Below are 24222 nucleotides of genomic sequence, written 5' to 3' on the forward strand. Positions count from 1 at the left end.
CAATAGAATCACTGCGATAGTAAAAGACACAATTAAAAGTGTTTGAGCACCACACTGGCTCATTTGCGCCCAGACTTTTTCATTACGGCTGTGATTTATGACATCACACTGTGGCAGTAATGGCTCTTTGGCTGTGAATAGGTGGCTAGCAGTTGACTAGAACATTCTGTTTGTATTGCTATAGATGAGAGAGACTGTGTGATGTACAATGGAATGAAAAGTGCATTCTGCCATATGTGCGATGAACCAAACCCTGCTCTGGGCATTTTTGACGCCTTTACACAATGGTGTAGATAAAGCACATTAGAAAACATGGATATATTGGTTCATATGTAATACAGCAATTATAAAGCTATAATTTGGGTGAGACTGTAAATGGTGACATAAATGGAAACCCTGTGTCCCGATAAACAATGAACATCGAACACAAGTCCACAGAAGAAAATAAAACTGCAGCTCAGCACTTCTTGTCAGACATCTGCCACCGGGCATGTTTGCACCTGTGGCATCTATAAAGATCAAAGTTAAGTATCCAATGCCAGATCATTGCTTTACAAGCCAGCAATTAATGTTTCCAATAGAGGATTCTGTTCCAGTACCATCCAGTCCCATTGCTGTGTGTTGGGTGATCACTTTTTCATTATTTATTTCCTGTAAGATCCCAGTCATACAGAGCTGTCGTGTCTTTGGCTATGCCGGATTAAGTGATATGACATGCTATTCTATAAAATCCTTTCTCCATAATTAATATTACCTGATTGAGCTAATCATGTAAATGTAATTAACTAGAGAGTCGGGGCACCACAAAATATTATTTATAGAGCTGTTATCTTCCGAATAAACTCTTAATAAAGACCTAGTAATATTTTACATCAATAGCAGTCAATATTACTCGTCACCTTAATTCAGTCTCATCTGAAAGTTGTAAATTCTTGGTTATCTTCACGAACCCTGGCTAACAAGTTGAATCAGCAATACGAAATTGGGTTTCATTATTTATTTACTAAATACCTAACTAATCACACAGAATTACACATACATATAATTAATCATAACTTGATTACAAATTACGTCATAGAGGAAAACGTCCCTAGCGGGTAGAACAGATATGACAGCTTGTTACACAAAAGAAAAGGGGCTGGGTTTGAGTGAAAGTTCGGGAAGACTGAGGAACAAAGGGCGAAGCTGGGCTATCGTAAATACAGTATCTCATGCATTCTAAATTACCGCCCATTTGGAAAAGGAAAATGCAATAAATATTTACTCTGAGCTGCGCTTCGGTAGGTTGGTGGTAGAAGGAAGGCCATGTTGCCCAACCGAGTCCTTTGAAGAATGTATCTGCTGGTATATTGAATACGTTGTAGTAACGTTGTTGTGTGGTAGACGGTATACTCTGTATGTTCCTTCCTAACCTGCGTTTGCAGCTGCTGTTGCTAACGCAACGGCTAGGAGGTATCACTTCTGTAGTGAATAAAAGTTCAAAGTTCATACCATTCGCAACCAAAGCTCACGCTGATGTTGGCTTCGTTCTGTAGTTATTATCTGAACCATTCTGACATCGGACCGTCTTCCTCACATCCTCGGAACACGAGGTTATATTGTCGTCAAGGCTTTATATAGGAAGGGAGAGGAGGGCGTGTTTGAAACGTTTTATAGCCCATGTCCCTTCACAGGGTCGGGCCACTGATTGAGCAGAGCCTTATCTTATGAAAACCCAAATCTCACATTTTAGAAGCTAAAATCACATTTCATCCCATCATAAGTAATTTCATATTCAAACATTTAAATTGAACATCAATTCCATGTGAATCCGATAACTCTGATGTGTAGACTTTCCACTGTAGAGTTTATGTAATCTTATCATTGATGAGAATGTCTCAGATGACAACCGAACTGACACTATATTCATTAAGTACCACCATTCAATTGGTCGGTTTACCAGAATATAGTTAATTTCCCCCCACCTTCTGATGTTTGCAGACTCTCTATGTTAACCAAGCGTGTTATCCTGCTGTCCTTGCCTGATACTGTTTTCCTCTCCGCTACAGTTCTGCCCGCTCTGACTCTGGTCCCTGTCTCCAGTCCCACATCTCGTCATCCTGCTACTCTGTCCGGGATTCCCCATTCTACTACTCCCTTGGATTCCCCTCCGGACCTGCTTACCCTGTCTCGACCCCTCTCGCTCCAGCCTCAGCCTCCGCACCTAGTTTCCAGCAACCCGCCCGAGCTTTCCCTGACCTGCACTCCATCTTCCGCCTGTGTTTCAATAAATACCTTGGTTATTTCTCCCAGTCTCCTTGTCTGAGTCTGCTCTTGGGTTCCCATGTTCCAGTCTTTGTAACAGGAGGACGTATTGTTGACATACATTTGCTGTATGTATCTTAAAGCATAATTAGAAATAATTAATTGAAGTTGGAACATTTTGGCCTTACCCACCATAATGTTTCATCTGTAAGTGCCAGAAATAAAATATTTGTCATATGAAGCTTTACCGCTTGCTCTGTAATGAGTAGTTTATTGCAATAACAATTCTCTTACAGTAATATATGAATATTGAGAAATATATATTTTTTTATTATGCCTTAAGTTACAAATGTCAACAATTATTCCACCAAAGGACCCTTCTATGGATACAATTTCGTGAAAATTAAAAAGATCATGGTCCTGTTTTGTTCTAGTTTCGTAAGGAAATCCCCTATTGTGGAACACCTCAGTGTCAAATAACAGGTTAGTCTGTACCAGAAAGTATAGCAAAACAAACTGATGTACTAAGGCTGCTCATTTGAGCATACACCCGCCAAGACTGCTCTTCAGTTCCCGCTGTGTCTATTGTTGCAAGTCTATGCCTCTCTGACGCATCCGAAAAAATACGTTTTGATTCATCTTTGTTTCAGACAAGTGCTTTGTTGCCAAAGAAACATAATAGCCCAGTGTTGTTCAGAATAGCTCTGTCGGCTTGATGATTGTGTTTTAGATTTGGACTTGAAAGGAAACATCAGGGAAATAGATTAATTAAACTCTCCACTCATGGTGCATTGAGGAATATAGAAAAAGAAAGAGGGCGAGAGAGAGACTGAGAGACAGACAGAGAGAGCAAAAGAGAGAAGAGAGAGAGACAGAAGTCCCTAAAAAGCGGATGAAAGAGAAAAAGAGAGAGGGAGAATGAGGCAGCCACTGTAGTGGGACGTGTGCTGATGGTCTGTGTGAACCATAGCTATGTCTAATGACACCACTGCTCTACTCCAGACTCCAATTCTCCACTCCAGCCCCCAAAGAGCTTCATTATAGCATTACTACTAAGGCAGAAAGGGTGGTTCCAACAGGATCTGTTCTCTCCTCTCACCGACCCAGAAGGAACACACTGACAGATCTCCGGATGTGGATGGCAGTGTATGTGTGGTGTGTGTGTGGTCTGCTTCAAAAGGCACTCCAGGGAACAAAGAGATAGAAGGGGGACAGATTTTTGCGGGACACTCAATCCACTTCAGAACATCCTGCATTCTATGACATGACAGCCAGCCCCATTTCCCAGTCACTTTAAAATACATTTGATTTAATTGAACCACAGGTAGTGCTCTGGCTCGGATCTTTAAGGTAGCCTATTCCTCCACCACTTTCAGGACGCCGTCAAAAGAGTACGCCGAAACAGGCTTCTCATCACAAAGTGGCAAGGATGAGAAGAATTTGTTTTTTACTTGTGCAAAGAATGTGCAACTTACATTTTTCTCTCGTTTTTTTTCTTCATTTTTACCAAAACGAAATGCATTCAAGATGTGTGTGAATGCTATAAGCAATTTAGCCGCCCAATCACTTGGGATCATGGTCCCTTTTTTTCAGGGAAATAATTTTCTAACTTGATTTTAAAAGCAAATTGGTGATTCTTTCACTTGTCTCTCTCATTCTCTCTCTCCCTCCCTCCATCTCGTTCATTCTCCCTCTATCTCGTTCATTCTCCCTCCCTCCCTCCATCTCGTTCATTCTCCCTCTCTCTACCTCTTTCTTACTCTCCCCTCTTCAGCACTCTCTTTTTCTCTTCCACTCTCTCTCTCTCAATTCCTCTCTGGGATGATACTCTCAAATCTCATACAATAGATAATGAACATGATCCTAGGGTAGCACCTGGGAAGTCTCTGATTGGACACCACTGTGCTAATGATTGTAACACCCACTCAGCGTGTTGTAAATGCTAACATAACATCAGAAAGCCAACTGTAGGGAGGATATGTAGTGAAGTTGATAGACAGATAATAGTGTAATGATGCTATTGTTATAATGAATGGTACAATGGTCAATAAACGTATGAGTTCATACTGAGTGAGTGGGTTACTGACATGCTAGAATAGTACCGGAGACTGTCGATTGTGGCAGTGGTCTTTTCTAATACATGTAAACAGACTATCTGGGAAAGCTGCATTGGCATTGTAAAATAAAGTGTTGTTGTCTGGAGCTTAGATTTGTCTCTGTTGACAAATTGACAAAGGTTGTAAACGTAATCACACTGAACAGTTACAACAGGGTGACGTTAGAGATATATAAACTCAGCAAAAAAAGAAACATCCCTTTTTCAGGACCATGTCTTTCAAAGACAATTCGTAAAAATCCAAAAAATGTATTTTTATTTCACCTTTATTTAACCAGGTAGGCTAGTTGAGAACAAGTTCTCATTTGCAACTGCGATCTGGCCAAGATAAAGCATAGCAGTGTGAACAGACAACACAGAGTTACACATGGAGTAAACAATTAACAAGTCAATAACACAGTAGAAAAAAAAGGGGAGTCTATATACATTGTGTGCAAAAGGCATGAGGAGGTAGGCGAATAATTACAATTTTGCAGATTAACCCTGGAGTGATAAATGATCAGATGGTCATGTACAGGTAGAGATATTGGTGTGCAAAAGAGCAGAAAAGTAAATAAATAAAAACAGTATGGGGATGAGGTAGGTAAAATGGGTGGGCTATTTACCGATAGACTATGTACAGCTGCAGCGATCGGTTAGCTGCTCAGATAGCAGATGTTTGAAGTTGGTGAGGGAGATAAAAGTCTCCAACTTCAGCGATTTTTGCAATTCATTCCAGTCACAGGCAGCAGAGAACTGGAACGAAAGGCGGCCGAATGAGGTGTTGGCTTTAGGGATGATCAGTGAGATACACCTGCTGGAGCGTGTGCTACGGATGGGTGTTGCCATCGTGACCAGTGAACTGAGATAAGGCGGAGCTTTACCTAGCATGGACTTGTAGATGACCTGGAGCCAGTGGGTCTGGCGACGAATATGTAGCGAGGGCCAGCCGACTAGAGCATACAAGTCGCAGTGGTGGGTGGTATAAGGTGCTTTAGTGACAAAACGGATGGCACTGTGATAAACTGCATCCAGTTTGCTGAGTAGAGTGTTGGAAGCAATTTTGTAGATGACATCGCCGAAGTCGAGGATCGGTAGGATAGTCAGTTTTACTAGGGTAAGTTTGGCGGCGTGAGTGAAGGAGGCTTTGTTGCGGAATAGAAAGCTGACTCTTGATTTGATTTTCGATTGGAGATGTTTGATATGAGTCTGGAAGGAGAGTTTACAGTCTAGCCAGACACCTAGGTACTTATAGATGTCCACATATTCAAGGTTGGAACCATCCAGGGTGGTGATGCTGGTCAGGCGTGCGGGTGCAGGCAGCGAACGGTTGAAAAGCATGCATTTGGTTTTACTAGCGTTTAAGAGCAGTTGGAGGCCACGGAAGGAGTGTTGTATGGCATTGAAGCTCGTTTGGAGGTTAGATAGCACAGTGTCCAAGGACGGGCCGGAAGTATATAGAATGGTGTCATCTGCGTAGAGGTGGATCAGGGAATCGCCTGCAGCAAGAGCAACATCATTGATATATACAGAGAAAAGAGTCGGCCCGAGGATTGAACCCTGTGGCACCCCCATAGAGACTGCCAGAGGACCGGACAGCATGCCCTCCGATTTGACACACTGAACTCTGTCTGCAAAGTAATTGGTGAACCAGGCAAGGCAGTCATCCGAAAAACCGAGGCTACTGAGTCTGCCGATAAGAATATGGTGATTGACAGAGTCGAAAGCCTTGGCAAGGTCGATGAAAACGGCTGCACAGTACTGTCTTTTATCGATGGCGGTTATGATATCGTTTAGTACCTTGAGCATGGCTGACGTGCACCCGTGACCGGCTCGGAAACCAGATTGCACAGCGGAGAAGGTACGGTGGGATTCGAGATGGTCAGTGACCTGTTTGTTGACTTGGCTTTCGAAGACCTTAGATAGGCAGGGCAGGATGGATATAGGTCTGTAACAGTTTGGGTCCAGGGTGTCTCCTGCTTTGAAGAGGGGGATGACTGCGGCAGCTTTCCAATCCTTGGGGATCTCAGACGATATGAAGGAGAGGTTGAACAGGCTGGTAATAGGGGTTGCGACAATGGCGGCGGATAGTTTCAGAAATAGAGGGTCCAGATTGTCAAGCCCAGCTGATTTGTACGGGTCCAGGTTTTGCAGCTCTTTCAGAACATCTGCTATCTGGATTTGGGTAAAGGAGAACCTGGAGAGGCTTGGGCGAGTAGTTGCGGGGGGGGGGGTGGAGCTGTTGGCCGAGGTTGGAGTAGCCAGGCGGAAGGCATGGCCAGCCGTTGAGAAATGCTTGTTGAAGTTTTCGATAATCATGGATTTATCGGTGGTGACCGTGTTACCTAGCCTCAGTGCAGTGGGCAGCTGGGAGTAGGTGCTCTTGTTCTCCATGGACTTCACAGTGTCCCAGAACTTTTTGGAGTTGGAGCTACAGGATGCAAATTTCTGCCTGAAGAAGCTGGCCTTAGCTTTCCTGACTGACTGCGTGTATTGGTTCCTGACTTCCCTGAACAGTTGCATATCACAGGGACTATTCGATGCTATTGCAGTCTGCCACAGGATGTTTTTGTGCTGGTCGAGGGCAGTCAGGTCTGGAGTGAACCAAGGGCTATATCTGTTCTTAGTTCTGCATTTTTTGAACGGAGCATGCTTATCTAAAATGGTGAGGAAGTTACTTTTAAAGAATGACCAGGCATCCTCAACTGACAGGATGAGGTCAATGTCCTTCCAGGATACCAGGGCCAGGTCGATTAGAAAGGCCTGCTCACAGAAGTGTTTTAGGGAGCGTTTGACAGTGATGAGGGGTGGTCGTTTGACTGCGGCTCCGTAGCAGATACAGGCAATGAGGCAGTGATCGCTGAGATCCTGGTTGAAGACAGCGGAGGTGTATTTGGAGGGCCAGTTGTCTATGAGGTCTATGAGGGTGCCCTTGTTTACAGATTTAGGGTTGTACCTGGTGGGTTCCTTGATGATTTATGTGAGATTGAGGGCATCTAGCTTAGATTGTAGGACTGCCGGTGTGTTAAGCATATCCCAGTTTAGGTCACCTAACAGAACAAACTCTGAAGCTAGATGGGGGGCGATCAATTCACAAATGGTGTCCAGGGCACAGCTGGGAGCTGAGGGGGGTCGGTAGCAGGCGGCAACAGTGAGAGACTTATTTCTGGGGAGAGTAATTTTCAAAATTAGTAGTTCGAACTGTTTGGGTATGGACCTGGAAAATATGACATTACTTTGCAGGCTATCTCTGCAGTAGACTCGGGCAGTTCACAGATCTTCATTGTGAAGGGTTTAAACACGGTTTCCCATGCGTGTTCAATTAACCATAAACAATTAATGAACATGCACCTGTGGAACAGTCGTTAAGACACTAACAGCTTACAGACGAGAAGCAATTATGGTTACAGTTATGAAAACTTGGACACTACAGAGGCCTTTCCATGGACTCTGAAAAACACAAAAAGAAAGATGCCCAGGTCCCTGCTCATCTGCGTGAATGTGTCTTGAACATCCTGCAATGAGGACTACAGATGTGGCCAGGGCAATAAATTACAATGTCCGTACTGTGAAACGCCTAAGACAGGGCTACAGGGAGATAGGATGGACAGCTGATCATCCTCACAGTGGCAGAACACTTGCACAGGATCGGTACATCCAAACATCACACCTGCGGAACAGGTACAGGATGGCAACAACAACTGCCTGAGTTAAACCAGGAACGCACAATTCCTCCATCAGTACTCAGACTGTCCGCATCGGCTGAGAGAGGCTGGACTGAGGGCTTGTAGGCCTGTTGTTATCACCGGCAACAACGTCACCTATGGGCACAAAACCACCGCCACTGGACCAGACAGGACTGGCAAAAAGTGCTCTTCACTGACGAGTCGCGGTTTTGTCTCACCAGGGGTGATGGTCGGATTTGTGTTTATCGTCGAAGGAATGAGCATTACACCGAGGCCTGTACTCTGGAGCGGGATCGATTTGGAGGTGGTGGGTCCGTCATGGCCTGGGGCGGTGTGTCACAGCATCCTCAGACTGCCTGCAATGACAACAAGCTCAATCTCAATGCTTTGCGTTACAGGGAAGGCATCCTTCTCCCTCATGTGGTACCCTTCCTGCAGGCTCATCCTGACATGACCCTCTAGCTTGTCAATGCCACCAGCCATACTGCTCGTTCTGTGCGTGATTTCCTGCAAGACAGGAATGTCAGTGTTCTGTCATGGCCAGGGAAGAGCCCGGATTTCAATCCCATTGAGCACGTCTGGGACCTGTTGGATCGGAGGTTGAGGGCTAGGGCCATTTCCCCCAGAAATGTCCGGGAACTTGCAGGTGCCTTGGTGGAAGAGTGGGGTAACATCTCAAAGCAAGAACTGGCAAATCTGGTGCAGTCCATGAGGAGGAGATGCACTGCAGTACTTAATGCAGCTGGTGGCCACACCATATACTGACTGTTACTCTTGATTTTGACCACCCGTTTTGTTCAGGGACACATTATTCAATTTCTGTATGTCACATGTCTGTGGAACTTGTTCAGTTCCACAGACATTGTCTCAAGTTGTTGAATCTTGTTATGTTCATGCAAATATTTACACATGCTAAGATTGCTGAAAATAAACTCAGTTGACAGTGAGAGGATGTTTCTTTTTTTGCTAAGTTTAGATGGATGGATGTGTGTGTGTGTGTGTGTGTGTGTGTGTGTGCATAACTGTTTGTGCATGTGAGTGTTCTGCATGCTCGGACAGATGTCTGCTTTTTTCCTCAAATTTCTATAGTTGCGTTTGTGTCTGACCTTCCTTCTATAGGTCTTCTCTGCTCACTGTGGCCTTGCTCGTTACCATAAAAACCTTGGGAGGGAATTTATAGCATCTCTCCCTCTAGGAGAAGCCAAGCTGATCTGCTGCACAGAGGGTTTACAGGCAACATCTAACCAGTAGGTTTTAATAGAAACAAACACCAGAGTTCAATATACAGTACAGACAGGTACAACTGTGAAAGTTAAGGATAATTTCACAGACCTCTGTAAATAACGCTACTTAAACAACTTGCATTGCACGTATGTGGGATTGATACACAATGACTGGTGGAAGGTATACAAGGATCAACCATAAAACATGCATTATTGTAGACCGTTTCTGACAAGCATACATACCACTAATCCACACAGTCGACACAAAATGCATCCCAAAGATGTCATTGTCAGGAGACTGCAAATCACACAATAGTGCTAGATATTTCCTTGCCGTGGTCATACTAGGGAACCAACACATTGAACATACACTCTCTAAAGCCATCAGATTGCAATAATGGCTTCCGGAAGGACACAGATGAAAAAAATAAATGTTGGTGGTTTTACCCTAAGAGTGTCTTCAGAGGTGCTCTGTCTTTATCCCCATCTCTCAATCATCAAATGGACCATGCCTCGACTGAACACATTAGTTGTCTGCCTGATAGAGTGCCACTTCGTCCAGACTATTTTAACCTGGTAATTACCATAGATTTAAACCAGTGGGCTAGGTAGAATTTACATGGCAATGCCTCCCACCTGTTAAGTTCTAGCTAGTGGTAGCCAAACAGGTTTAACTTGATAACTTGATCAAGTTCAACAGGCTCTCTAATAAACCAGCACAGCAGACCATTTTCTATTCTTCCACCACTAAGATAAATAACACTTAGTGAAAGGCTGTGTGCTTTAAAAGGTTCATACTTTCACAGTGGTCTCGTCTCATCCCCAGTCCCTATGCAGAGAGGAAATTGAATATGTGGCCTTTTAATTGGCCGGTCTGGTCTGTCTATCTGATCACGGTCAGTGCAAGCAGTAGCCCCGTCTGCCTCATTCTCTGGCCCACTGCTTTTAATCCATAATGAAACGTTTGATGTAGAGGCCTCACTAGAGCCACACTGTACTTGCCTTGCATACAGGGGGGGAAACATATTCTATTTCATTTTTAGTGGCAACTGGCTTTGACTGCTCTGTAAATGTGCCTATAGTATAAAAGTTGATGCTGGCGGAGCCGATGGCAGTCCCTTCACGGTGCTGTACTGTCACCTTGGGTTCAAGAGATCTTTCCTAGGTGATACAAACAATCTGCTTGGCACAGGTGTGGCTTGGCAGGGAAGCAGAGAGGTCCTGGAGAAGAGAGAGATGACTCCTGGCCTCTTCACTCCTTCACTTGTAGCACTTGAAATGGAGTGGGAGAGGAGGAGAGGGAGGAGAGGGAGGAGAGGAGGAGAGGGAGGAGAGGGAGGAGAGGAGGAAGCAGTAAAAGGTGAGCCATAACTCTTTGAGGTGGAGCATGGGGAACCTGCTCCCACCTGGCTTTAAGAGACAGCTTGGCTCCAAACGCAGCCCACACAATGTAATTTAGTCTTAAATAATGATGTGGAGGGAGGGTTCAAAAGCTCTCCTACCTTGGCAGAGGGATCAGGAAAAAACAACAGATCCAGAGACTCAAGGTTTAACATACCCTGTAGAATATGAACAGGGGTCAGAAGGAGATAGAGATTGAGGTGTAGGGGAAGAAGAGAGACAGAAGCAAGAAAGACAAGAAGTGAACCTAAAATTGTAAGAGGGAAAGTGGGAATGACCAAGAGCGATGTCAAGAGACAAGGGAAAAAAATAAACCCTTGTCAGTAATGACTACAGTGTACTTAATCTTCCAAAAGGACAAACGTAGTGAGCAGTGGAATTTGTGACCGAAACACAGTGCTGCGATGGGGACCAGCAGATAGTACACGTTTGTGAAGATAAATGTGGTAGCCTAAGTACAACGCAGAGAGAAATGCCAAAATGCTACTTGCTGGTGAGCAGGAAATAGAAGCTTCCCACACACACTTTCTAATCTGGTTGAGAAAGACGTCTGATGAAAACAATAAGAGAGTCTACTGTAAGTGAAAGAGTGGTACTTTGTAGAGAGAATCGACAGGAGTTGTCGATGGATATACCAAATCTCTGTTCAAGTTTTTTCTAAGGCTTCTACATCCGACATGCAGTGATTTGGAGGCAAAACACTTCAACTGAGAAGTGAGTGTGTGTTTAGTAATCGACTCATCACAGATACATTAACTGCAGATCACACACACACACACACACACACACACACACACACACACACACACACACACACACACACACACACACACTCACAGACTAATGAACGTTTTGTGACTTACAAGCTTTGTGATTTACTGTAAATGCATTCTTGCTGTCTTGCAAAAAAGAAATGACGTGATGATGTGATTCGATTGTTAACGTAGCTAAACCGAGCTCTGGCTCAAAGCAGCCTCATAAATGTTTTCAGTAAGACATTGTCATACAGAGTTGAAATATCTAGCCAATACATTTATAATTGAATAACAATGCGTGTGAACTTCAGAGCTGTAACGATTTCACACTTTGGCTTTGGTTAAAAGCAAGTACAAACGCATGCTAGTAGTAGTCATTGCTCCTGCTCGAGAGTCTGCACATTCTGGGTGAAGCGAAGCAACGGCATCATATCATTGGGTATTGCTGATCACCGTTCTCAAACTACAAGAGAGTTGCACATTTTGTGAGGATAAAATCAAAAATCCCATGGGCACAGACGTCAGTTCAACATCTAGTTTTTATTTACATTTTATTTACATTTATTTCACAATGTCATTGTATTTAGGTAAAAACATATGAAATGCCCTTACATTGAAGCCTTTTTGCAAATCAAATTAGTTTTCCACGTTGATTCAACATCCTCACATTGCTTTTTGGGGGGTTAAATGAGGTGAAAACAAGGATGATTCAAACACTTTTTGCCAAATGGGATGTTTGAAAATATTGAGATTGGCTGAAAGACGAGATTGGTAGCCCTGAGATTGTGTATCTGACCAGCGCATACTAAATGAACGTTGTGATAGGCACGAATAGGCAACAACATGGGGATTCATGTACAATCTCAAAAACCTGTCTGGGACAGCTAAATCGGCGCCAAAAATGTGTAGTGTACGCCCGGCTTAACATACAGACATAATCACTAATGGGCCCTTGACAGACTGGTGAGGGGGAAAAAAAACTCCAATAGTGTTTGGCCACAATTTGTGGCAATTTGACAGACAGGAAGGGAGAGAATGAGAGAGATAGACCGGGAGAGATCGAAAGAAAGAAAGAAAGAAAGACAGACAGAGTGAGACAGACATATGGATGGACAGATGGACAAAGGACACCTGTAGAAGATCAATTTGTTAATATGACTGAGGCCCCATTGTAATGTAGTACACCGGCTCTACAACTCAGTATCACAAGATTTTTATTTCACCTTTATTTATCCAGGTGGGCCAGTTGAGAACAAGTTCTCATTTACAACTGCGACATGGCCAAGATAAAGCAAAGCAGTGCGACAAAAACAACAACACAGAGTTACACATGGGATAAACAAACGTACAGTCAATAACACAATCAAAAATCTGTATACAGTGTGTGCAAATTAAGTAAGGAGGTAAGGAAATAAATTGGCCATAGTGGCGAAATAATTACAATTTAGCAACTAACACTGGAGTGATGGATGTGCAGATGAGGATGAGCAAATAGAAATACTGGTGTGCAGTAAAAACAAAAAACAAATATGGGGATGAGGTAGGTAGAAGGTTGGATGGGCTATTTACAGATGGGCTGTGTACAGCTGCAGTGATCGGTAAGCTGCTCTGACAGCCGATGCTTGAACTTATTGAGGGAGATATAAGTCTCCAACTTGATTTTTGCAATTCGTTCCAGTCATTGGCAGCAGAGAACTGGAAGGAAAGGCGGCCAAAGCAGGTGTTGGCTTTGGGGCTGACCAGTGAAATATACCTGCTCCAGTGCGTGCTATGGGTGGGTGTTGCTATGGTGACCAGTGAGCTGAGATAAGGTGGAGCTTTACCGAGCAAAGACTTATAGATGACCTGGAGCCAGTGGATTTGGCGGCGAACATGTAGCGGGGACCAGCCAACGAGAGCATACAGGTCGCAATGGTGGGTAGTATATGGGGCTTTGGTCCCAAAACGGATGGCACTGTGATAGACTGCATCCAATTTGCTGAGTAGAGTGTTGGAGGCTATTTTGTAAATGACATCGCCGAAGTCAAGGATTGGCAGGATAGTCAGTTTTACGAGGGTATGTTTAGCAGCATGAGTGAAGGAGGCTTTGCTGCATAGGAAGCTGATTCTAAATGTAATTTTGGATTGGAGATGCTTAATATGAGTCTGGAAGGAGAGTTTACAGTCTAGCCAGACACCTAGGTATTTATAGTTGTACATATATTCTAAATCAGAAACGTCCAGCATAGTGATGCTAGGCGGGCGGGGGGGCGGGTGCTGGTGCGGGCAGAAATGGCTTGAAGAGCATGCATTTAGTTTTACTAGCGTTTAAGAGCAGTTGGAGGCCACGGAAGGAGTGTTTTATGGCATCGAAGCTCATTTGGAGGTTTGTTAACACAGTGTCCAAAGAAGGGCCAGATGTATACAGTATGGTGTCGTCTCTATAGAGGTGGATAAAAGAATCATCCGCAGCAGGAGCGACATCATTGATATATACAGAGAAAATAGTCGGCCCGAGAATTGAACCCTGTAGCACCCCCATAGACTGCCAGAGGTCCGGACAACAGGCCCTCCGATTTGACACACTGAACTCTATCTGAGAAGTAGTTAGTGAACCTGGCGAGGCAGTCATTTCACAGTGGAGAAGGTACGGTGGGATTCGAGATGGTCGGTGATCTGTTTCTTCACTTGGCTTTTGAAGACTTTTAGAAAGGCAGGGCAGAATGGATATAGGTCTGTAACAATTTGGGTCTAGAGTGTCTCACCCTTTGAAGAGGGGGATGATCGCGGCCGCTTTCAAATCTTTAGGAATCGCAGACGATACGAAAGAGAGGTTGAACAGACTAGTAATAGGGGTTGAGACAATGGCGGCGGATAAATTAAGGAAGAGAGGGTCCAGATTGTCAAGCCCAGCTGATTTGTAATGATCCAGGTTCTGCAGCTCTTTCAGGACATCAGCTGTCTGAATTTGGGTGAAGAAGAAGCAGGGGGGGGGCTTGGGCCAGTTGCTGTGGGGGGTGCAGAGCTGTTTGCTGGGTTGGGGTAGCCAGGTGGAAGGCGTGGCCAGCCGTAGAGAAATGCTTATTGAAATTCTCGATTATCATAGATTTATCGGTGGTGACAGTGTTTCCTAGCCTCAGTGCAGTGGGCAGCTGGGAGGAGGTGCTCTTATTCTCCAAAGACAAAACAGTGGCCCAAAACATTTTGGAATTAGTTGTTACGGTTTTCTAGGTGTGACGGATAGTCAGACCAAAATGCAGCGTGTAGATTGCGATCCATGTTTAATGAACAACGTGAAACACGAATGAACACAAAACACTACAAAACAAAGAACGTAATGAAAACCGAAACAGCCTATACTTGTGTAAATAAATAAAGGGAGAGGAACAACGACACTAAGGACAATCACCCACGACAAACTCAAAGAATATGGCTGCCTAAATATGGTTCCCAATCAGAGACAACGATAAACACCTGCCTCTGATTGAGAACCACTCCAGACAGCCATAGTCTTTGCTAGATAACCCCACTAGCTACAATCCCAATACATACACACCAAAACCCCAAGACAAAACACACCACAATACAAAAACCCCATGTCACACCCTGGCCTGACCCAATACATGCAGAAAAACACAAAATACTTAGACCAGGGCGTGACAGAACCCCCCTAAGGTGCGGACTCCCGAACGCACCTCAAAACAATAGGGAGGGTCCGGGTGGGCGTCTGTCCATGGTGGCGGCTCCGGCGCGGGACGTGGAACCCACTCAGCCAATGTCTTAATCCCCTCTCCTTGCGTCCCTGGATAGTCCACCCTTGCCGCCGACCATGGCCTAGTAGTCCTCACCCAGAAACCCACTGGACTGAGGAGCAGATCGGGACTGAAGGACAGCTCGGGACTGAGGCAGCTCGGGACTGAGGGGAAGCTCGGGAGTGAGAGAAAGCTCGGGAGTGAGAGAAAGCTCGAGAGTGAGAGAAAGCTCGGGAGTGAGAGAAAGCTCAGGAGTGAGAGAAAGCTCAGGAGTGAGAGGAAGCTCAGGAGTGAGAGGAAGCTCAGGCAGGTAGATAGATCTACCAGATCCTGGCTGGCTGGTGGTTTCAGCAGATCCTGGCTGACTGGCAGATCCTGGCTGACTGGCAGATCCTGGCTGACTGGCGGATCTGGCGGATCCTGGCCGACTGGCGGATCCTGGCCGACTGGCAGATCCTGGCCGACTGGCAGATCCTGGCCGACTGGCAGTTCTGGCAGATCCCGGCTGACTGGCGGATCTGGAAGAGTCCGGTTGACTGGCGGATCTGGAAGAGTCTGGTTGACTGGCAGATCTGGAAGAGTCTGGTTGACTGGCAGATCTGGAAGAGTCTGGTTGACTGGCAGATCTGGAAGAGTCTGGCTGACTGGCAGATCTGGAAGAGTCTGGCTGACTGGCAGATCTGGAAGAGTCTGGCTGACTGGCAGATCTGGAAGAGTCTGGCTGACTGGCAGATCTGGAAGATCTGGCTGCTCCATGCTGACTGGCGGCTCTGGCTGCTCCACGCTGACTGGCGGCTCTGGCTGCTCCATGTAGGCTGACAGCTCTGGCGGCTTCTTACAGACTGGCAGCTCTGGCGGCTCCGTGCAGACTGGCAGCTCCTTGCAGACTGGCAGCTCCTTACAGACTGGCAGCTCCTTGCAGACTGACAGCTCCTCCTTGCAGACTGACAGCTCCGTGCAGACTGGCAGCTCCTTGCAGACTGGCAGCTCCTTACAGACAGGCAGCTCTGGCTGCTCCATGCAGACTGACAGCTCTGGCTGCTCCATGCAGGCTGGCAGCTCTGGCTGCTCCATGCAGACTGACAGCTCCGTGCAGACTGGCAGCTCCTTGCAGACTGGCAGCTCCTTACAGACTGGCAGCTCCTTGCAGACTGACAGCTCCGTGCAGACTGGCAGCTCCTTGCAGACTGGCAGCTCCTTGCAGACTGACAGCTCTGGCTGCTCCATGCAGACTGACAGCTCTGGCTGCTCCATGCAGGCTGGCAGCTCTGGCTGCTCCATGCAGGCTGGCAGCTCTGGCTGCTCCATGCAGACTGACAGCTCTGGCTGCTCCATGCCGGCGGGCAGCTCTGGCTTCTCCATGCAGGCTGGCAGCTCTGGCTGCTCCATGCAGGCTGGCAGCTCTGGCTGCGCTGAACAGGCGGGAGACTCCGGCAGCGCAGGAGAGGAGAGAGGCTCTGGCTGCGCTGAACAGGCGGGAGACTCCAGCAGCGCTGTAGAGGAGAAAGGCTCCGGCAGCGCTGAACAGGCGGGAGACTCCGGCAGCGCAGGAGAGGAGAAAGGCTCTGGCAGCACTGGAGAGGCGAGGCGCACTGTAGGCCTGATGCGTGGTGCTGGTACTGGTGGTACTGAACCGAGAACACGCACAGGAAGCCTGGTGCGGGGAGATGCTACCGGAGGGCTGGAGTGTGGAGGTGGCACAGGATAGGCTAGACCGTGAAGGCGTACTGGAGATCTTGAGAGCAGTGCTGGCACAGGACGTGCAAGGCTAGGGATGTGCACAGGAGGCCTGGTGCGTGAGTCTGGCACCAACTTCACCAGCCGACTAACACGCACCTCAGGACGAGTATGGAGCGCTAACCCAGGTGCCATCAAATCCCCGACACGTTCCGTCGGGCGAATTCCATGCAAAAAGCACCAACACAGCAACTCCCTCATTTCTCTCTCCTCCAATTTCCCCATTAACTCCTTCACAGTCTCTGTTTCGCTCACCTCCAACACCGGCTCTGGTTCTGGTCTCCTCCTTGGCTCCTCACGATAAACAGGGCTCAGGTCTGACTCCTGACTCTGCCACACTCTCCCTGAGCCCCCCCTCCAAAAATATTTTTGGGGCTGACTCTCAGGCTTCCTTCCGAGTCGCCGTGCTGCCTCCTCATACCGACGCCTCTCCGCGCCGCCTCCAGTTCTTCTTTGGGGCGGCGATATTCTCCAGGCTGAGCCCAGGGTCCTTCTCCGTTTAGGATTTCCTCCCATGTCCAGAAATCCTTATAGCGCATCTCCTCTTTGGGCTGCTCCTGCCTGTTGACACGCTGCTTGGTCCGTTGGTGGTGGGTGATTCTGGTACGGTTTTCTAGGTGTGAAGGATAGTCGGACCAAAATGCAGCGTGTAGATTGCGATCCATGTTTAATGAACAACGTGAAACACGAATGAACACAAAACACTACAAAACAAAGAACGTAACGAAAACCGAAACAGCCTATACTTGTGTAAATAAATAAAGAGATAGGAACAACGACACTAAGGACAATCACCCACGACAAACTCAAAGAATATGGCTGCCTAAATATGGTTCCCAATCAGAGACAACGATAAACACCTGCCTCTGATTGAGAACCACTCCAGACAGCCATAGTCTTTGCTAGATAACCCCACTAGCTACAATCCCAATACATACACACCAAAACCCCAAGACAAAACACACCACAATACAAAAACCCCATGCCACACCCTGGCCTGACCCAATACATGCAGAAAAACACAAAATACTTAGACCAGGGCGTGACACTAGTGCTGCAGGATGCACATTCTGTTTGAAAAAGCTAGCCTTAGGTTACCTAACTCATTGTGTATGTTGGTTCCTGACTTGGATATCGCAGGAACATTTCGAAGCTAGTGCAGTCCGCCACAGGATGTTTTTGTGCTGGTCGATGGCAGTCAGGTCTGGAGTGAACCAAGGGCTATATCTGTTCTTATTTCTGAATTTTTTGAAAGTGGCGTGCTTATTTAAGATGGTGAAGAAGGTACTTTGAAGAACCACCAGGCATCCTTTACTGACGGGATAAGATCAATATCCTTCCAGGATACCCGGGTCAGGTCGATTAGAAAGGCATGCTCGCTGAAGTGTTTAAGGGAGTGTTTCACATCGATGAGGGGTGGTCGTCTGACCGCAGACCCATAACGGACGCAGGCAATGAGGCAGTGATCGCTGAGATCCTGGATGAAAACAGCAGAGGTGTATTTGGAGGGCAAATTGGTCAGGATGATATCTATGAGGGTGCCCATGTTCACAGATTTGGGGTTTTACCTGGTAGGTTCCTTGATAATTTGTGTGAGATTGAGGGCATCTAGTTTAGATTGTAGGACAGCCGGGGTGTTAAGCATATCCCAGTTTAGGTCACCTAACAGTACAAACTCTGACGATAGATGGGGGGCAATCAATTCACATGGTATCCACGGCACAGCTTGGAGCTGAGGGGGGTCTATAACAAGAGGCAACAGTGAGGGACTTATTTCTGGAGAGATGGATTTTAAAAGTAGTAGCTCGAACTGTTTGGGTATAGACCTGGATAGTAGGACAGAAGTCTACAGGCTATCTCTACAGTAGATTGCAACTCCGCCATCTTTAGCAGTTCTATCGTGATGGAAAATATTGTAATTGGGGATGGAAATTTCAGAATTTTCAGAATCTTCTGATGGTAACATGCATGAACCCAAGGCTTTTCCGGTTACAGAAGTTAACAAATGAGAGCACCTAGGTACACACAGGGCCTGGGTTAACCTCTACATCACCAGAGGTACATAGGAGGAGTAGGATAAGGGTACGGCTAAAGGCTATAAGAACTGGTCGTCTAGTGTGTTCGGAAACAGAGAGTAAAAGGAGCAGACTTCTGGGAATGGTAGGATAGATTCAGGGCATAATGCACAGACAAGGGCATGGTAGGGTGTGAGTACTGTGGAGGTAAACCTAGGCATTGGGTGACAATGAGAGAGGCTGCATCTCTGGAAGCGCCAGTTAAGCTAGGTGGGGTCTCTGCATATGTGGGGGTGGGGCAAGGGTGCTAACCGAGGCAGGTAGAGCGGGACTAGGAGCTCCGCAGTAAAACAAAACAATGAGAGCTACCCTAAACAACAGTATACAAGGCATATTGACATTAGAGGGAGGCATAAAGCAATCCCAGGTGTTGATTGGGAGGGCTAAGACAACAACAGGTAAACAGCTAAGACAGAGGTTCATTGGATTACGTTATTGATTGGGGTTAGGGCAGAGTGAACAGAAAGCTAATGCCCTATCCACTTTAGCAGGGCCTCATACACTGCATGGCTTCAACATCACCACTTTCATCCAATGTTATAGAATACTACCATTTAATCTAGAGGCCCAGATAGGCTACAGTACAAACTCTCTCTTCCTGTTCATATCACACAGCATTAGACCTACGCTGGGCTGAGCTTTGTTTTCAAATCAACCCTCAGTCAGCTTTGGATATGGACGTGCTGCTGCTGCCAGAGCTGTCAAATCCGCTGTTAGTTTTTGGAATACAAATTCCCTTGGAACCTGATGGGGAGAACATGTTAACAGTGTTTGTTATTTAGCCAACAGTTGCATTGAATGTTATAAGTGCCGGAGCATGAGGTTTGCCATTGGCTTATGGTTGTGTGGTGGTGTTGGGTGGTTTCATGCTGCCATCTGTGTCCCCCCCATCTCTCTCTCTCTCTCTCTCTAGCTTTTTTTAGACTTAAAGGGAAGAAACTATTTATTTGCAGGCCTACTAAATAGATGTGTCTAGATATTCCTGTAATACAGCATGTATATCATGCTCTTATCTTTGCATGTAGGTATTAGGTGATGTTGTGTAATTTGTTTTTCTGTAAAGTGATTCCAAAGGGAATTTCCCATTCCACTTCTAGTTTTATGTTTTGCATTCTAATCAGAAACAGATTTCAGACTGTGATGAGAAGTGGACTGATTCTTCATCCAATCAGTAACTCAGATCTATCAATTCAAGGGTCATTCAGTGTTCCCAGCTTTCTTCTGTGTTTTGCAGAGTGATGTGTCAGTGTGTCACCCATCATTATGTAACTGTCATTCAGAGGGAATACATTATGAAAGGTCACAGCTATGACTTTCACAAACTCACAACGACATGGATGATCTTCCTGGGAGGAGTTGTTCTATATTTTCCAGGGAAGAGAATGGGAAAGGTAACTTGACTGGGATGAAAGTGACTGATCGGGGATTGTGATGGTCCCTTCAGAGCCCTGTGTCAGAACCACTTTCTCCCATGTCAGATACCCTCCACCACTATCCTCAGAACATCTATCACTCTCTCCATCCATAGATCTACTGTTTACCCATGTACAGACCTCCTTTTGCCCTATGTTAAAATCACTCTCCCCACTAGTACAGACACCTTATGTACGAACCACTCTCCCACAGTGTCAGGCACTCTCCATTCCGCATCCTCTGAGCCACTCTCCCTCAATGTCAGGACAGAGTGCTCTGACACAGCCTCCCCAGAGTGTAGGGTCTCAATCAGCCGCTCATCAACTCAGAAATTGAATTTAAAAGTGAATGATGTCATCAGTGGGCTGCTCCGTTCATAAAAAATAGATTTATGGGGCTCTCTGAGATTCGGGAGTGTGTCAATCTGCTCCCTCAGATGCTGAGAGAGCACTACTTCAATTATATAGTCCTTACCACTGGTATCCCTCCCACAGGCCATCATACAGTACCCCCCTCCATGCAACATTCCCAGCAAGGCAATCATATTTCCTTTCCTGATGTGATTCATATGTTTCTGAATGTCATGTCTTATCTCCTGGAGTAATGAAGCCATGAGTCAGAAGTGATTTTAAAGGCACCAATCAAGAAAAAAAACGAACAAATGAAAATGTTGATTTAAAACACAATTTTGAAAGTGCATGAGACTTTATCTAGCCTGTTTTGATGCATCCACCGCTCTCTCCTCACATCCCTTCCCTGCTGAATCTCTTCTCCATCATCCTGAGAGAGAACGAGAGAGAGCGAAAGAAAGAGAGAGAGAGTGCGTGTGTTGGGAACACTGAGTCCAATCTGTTCATTAGCTATGGCGCTAAGTTGATAAGTTTGCCGCAAACACCAAAGTAGCCTGCCATAAATAAACTCCAGCCACTTGTGCCGCTTCACACAACTTTGCCATTAGGGTTAATGACCGGTAACGCCTGAATTTATTGGCTTAATGACACACGCGCCACATATCATTACCTTAGCAACGCAAGCTGTAGCCCCCGCCTACACTACTCAATTAATGACTGAAACCACTCCCACACCGATTTGTTTGCTTTCCAATTTAATGAACACATTAGAATCTCCGCCTGCTGCCACTGCAGCCGCGACAGTAGGTTAGTAATATCTGCTGTCTAACTTGAACATGATTATTATGACAGTTTGATACTGAAACACAAATAAAGATAAAACGCAGGATCTCTGGATTAACTATGATTGAAGTGGTAGCAGAAAAAAGTTATTGGAGAATCAACACAGATGTCAACTCTGCCTTGAAATAACATTACAGTACATTTACGGATGTTATAGAGCAGCCATTTCATGAAGTTATGGAAAAACTGAGAATGTACCTCTCCAGGATAAATAAACATGTCATACCTTTCCTCAGCAAAGAATGGAAGCAATAAGGGAAACAGTCATGCTTTTTTTTACTATCAAGTGAATGCATTAATAGAGGATTCACACAACCCTATTTAAACAGTATTTGCCCCCCATGCCTGTTACATAAGTTAACAGCATTAAACAACAAAGACCTAATGTGAGTCGATAAAGGACGAGGTCCATGTTCTTTATAGTAGTAGGTACTGTAGGCTACTGGAAAGAAAAACATGAAAGTGAATTGGCCGCTTTACCTGCCAGACACAGACACTCCGGCTCCATGGACATACACACACACACACACACACACACACACACACACACACACACACACACAGATAAGGGGATAAGGTGGTTACGGTGTTCAGGTAAATACAGTGGCTCAGATTGCCCATTTTTGCTCTGATTCCTAGGCTGTTCTCAGGGCAGGAGAGGAAGGAGGGATCTCTTGCATTTGGAGACTGACGAATCAGCAGAAAAGTGGATTGGGCTTCACACCAAAAGCCCATAGGGCTTTCTTCTTGGCAGAGGTGGTCAAGGCTTCAATCTCTGGGATGGTTCTTCAGAGGACAACAACATTCTAAACTTGTGCTTTAGCAATGCATGTTTACTTAGATGTGATTCCTCTGACACAATAGCAGGCATAGCATTAACACTCAGACAAGCTAGAGAGAAGCATTCATACACACAAAGTTGGTTTAGACACAATTGACTGGATCAATTTCAGCTCAGAGACTATAATTGTCAGCTCCAAACACATTTGCAGTGAAGTTGCCATCATCTTGCACCAGCAGTAAGGACAGTTTGTTATGTAAGTTTAGTAACAGTTTATTAACCTTATCATAGAGGTTCAAAAGTACCATCTAATTCACATCTCTCTGCTCAGAATACTGGGAAAGCAAAACCTAGCTTTCACCTCTCTTATCCCAAACAGAACAGTCTTTACCTCAAACGTGTTTAAAGTATTCCACCAGGGCCGTATTGTGTCCTGCCTGGTCTAAGAACAGTCTCCACAGAGGGAGGGCATATCAGAGCCCATGACAGGACACTTAATGACTGATCCCCATTAGCTACATAACAGGACATGGTCCCTGGGTTCTCCCACCACAGATACCCACCAATTAGCTGTTCAGAGAGTCAGTTGTTTCCCCCAGACTAATTCAATAGGAGAGAGAGAGAGAGAGAGAGAGAAAGAGAGAGAGAAAGAGAGAGAGAAAGAGAGAGAGAGAGAGAGAGAGAGAGAGAGAACCTCTCATGATGTTCATTTGGATGAGCTCAAGCAGTCACTTCCCTGTTATACACTTTAATAAGAGTCGGCATTAGTTAATAATAACACAGCCGCCACCCTTTCTCTCTGCTCTCTGTCGCAGAATAAATACATACTAATGCCATTCAGAATCAGCTTTGCCTGGCTCTGAGTATCCAACACTCTCTTCTTCTCAACTTTCAATGAATTATTTTCTTTATGGATCTTTTGGTTGAGTACATTGGAAAAAAAAATATGGAAGTCCCATTTGATGCCATATTCAAGCACTTAATTAAGTGCAGTAAAATATCCTAATATCCCTGTGCAAGAAATAGATAAAAATACTTGAATACATTTTTTACATGCTTATTGCTAATGCATTTCAGAGGGAAAAAGTGTGTACAACCAGACCTTGTTCTCTATCTCTTCACCACATTTAGACAAACCATCTCTTTCTCATCCCAATCTTCATGGTTTTAGACTTCCTAGATGACATCATAGCTTTGCTGGTAGTGTGTCGTCTGTGAGACAGCATTGGTTGGGGCGTACTGCGGAGAGTCACAGTCCCTCTATCTCATTAATCAGTGTCAGCCTAAACCAGCCAGTCAGGTCTGACCAAGCGGACAGGAACAGTGCTACTCCAGGGAAAGGCAGGAACGTGGGCCTGATTAAAATATGCTATTCGGTAACAAAACATCTGCTCCAAATTAATTATCTCACTGTAGTCCAGCGTGGTGAGCAAAAGGCGCATTTGTCAATGCCAAGCATGCAATTCCGTCCTGAATTTTGGCATTTTCTGTGCACGGAAATCACTCCAATGAATTAGTTTTCCATGTTGCAGCAAAATTAGATTTCATTTAGAGATGGTGGGCCAGGTTAACACAACATTTTTGTGGGAAATGGCTTGACAGGATAGAGTATTATGGATATAATTGGCTGTAATGATTAATAGCACTAGAAACAACAGTAAATATTAATTACATGAAATATTCATATAATTCCTAAGTGTAGTCTAATACTTTTAAACAGGTGCTATACGTCAGTTAGAGAGTTTGGTGACCCGGGGAAGAGAAGCAACTGAGCATAAAATTCAGATAGGTACCTGGCATGTGTGTGTGTTTGTGTGTGTGAACACTTGCATGTGTGCATGTCTGAGGTCTACTCAGTGGAGTTCTCTACTCTCATGGCTGAACAATG

The 24222-nt window shown here is 45.4% G+C and overlaps 1 protein-coding gene across 1 annotated transcript in view; it reads right to left on the reverse strand.

The window, feature by feature from the left end:
• The window catches only part of LOC112264214 (spondin-1), a 135526-nt gene that overhangs the window by 26287 nt on the left and 85017 nt on the right, over window positions 1-24222 (reverse strand). The window lies entirely within an intron of this gene.

This window comes from Oncorhynchus tshawytscha, linkage group LG12 (assembly GCF_018296145.1).
Source record: "Oncorhynchus tshawytscha isolate Ot180627B linkage group LG12, Otsh_v2.0, whole genome shotgun sequence".
Taxonomy (NCBI): Eukaryota; Metazoa; Chordata; class Actinopteri; order Salmoniformes; family Salmonidae; genus Oncorhynchus; species Oncorhynchus tshawytscha.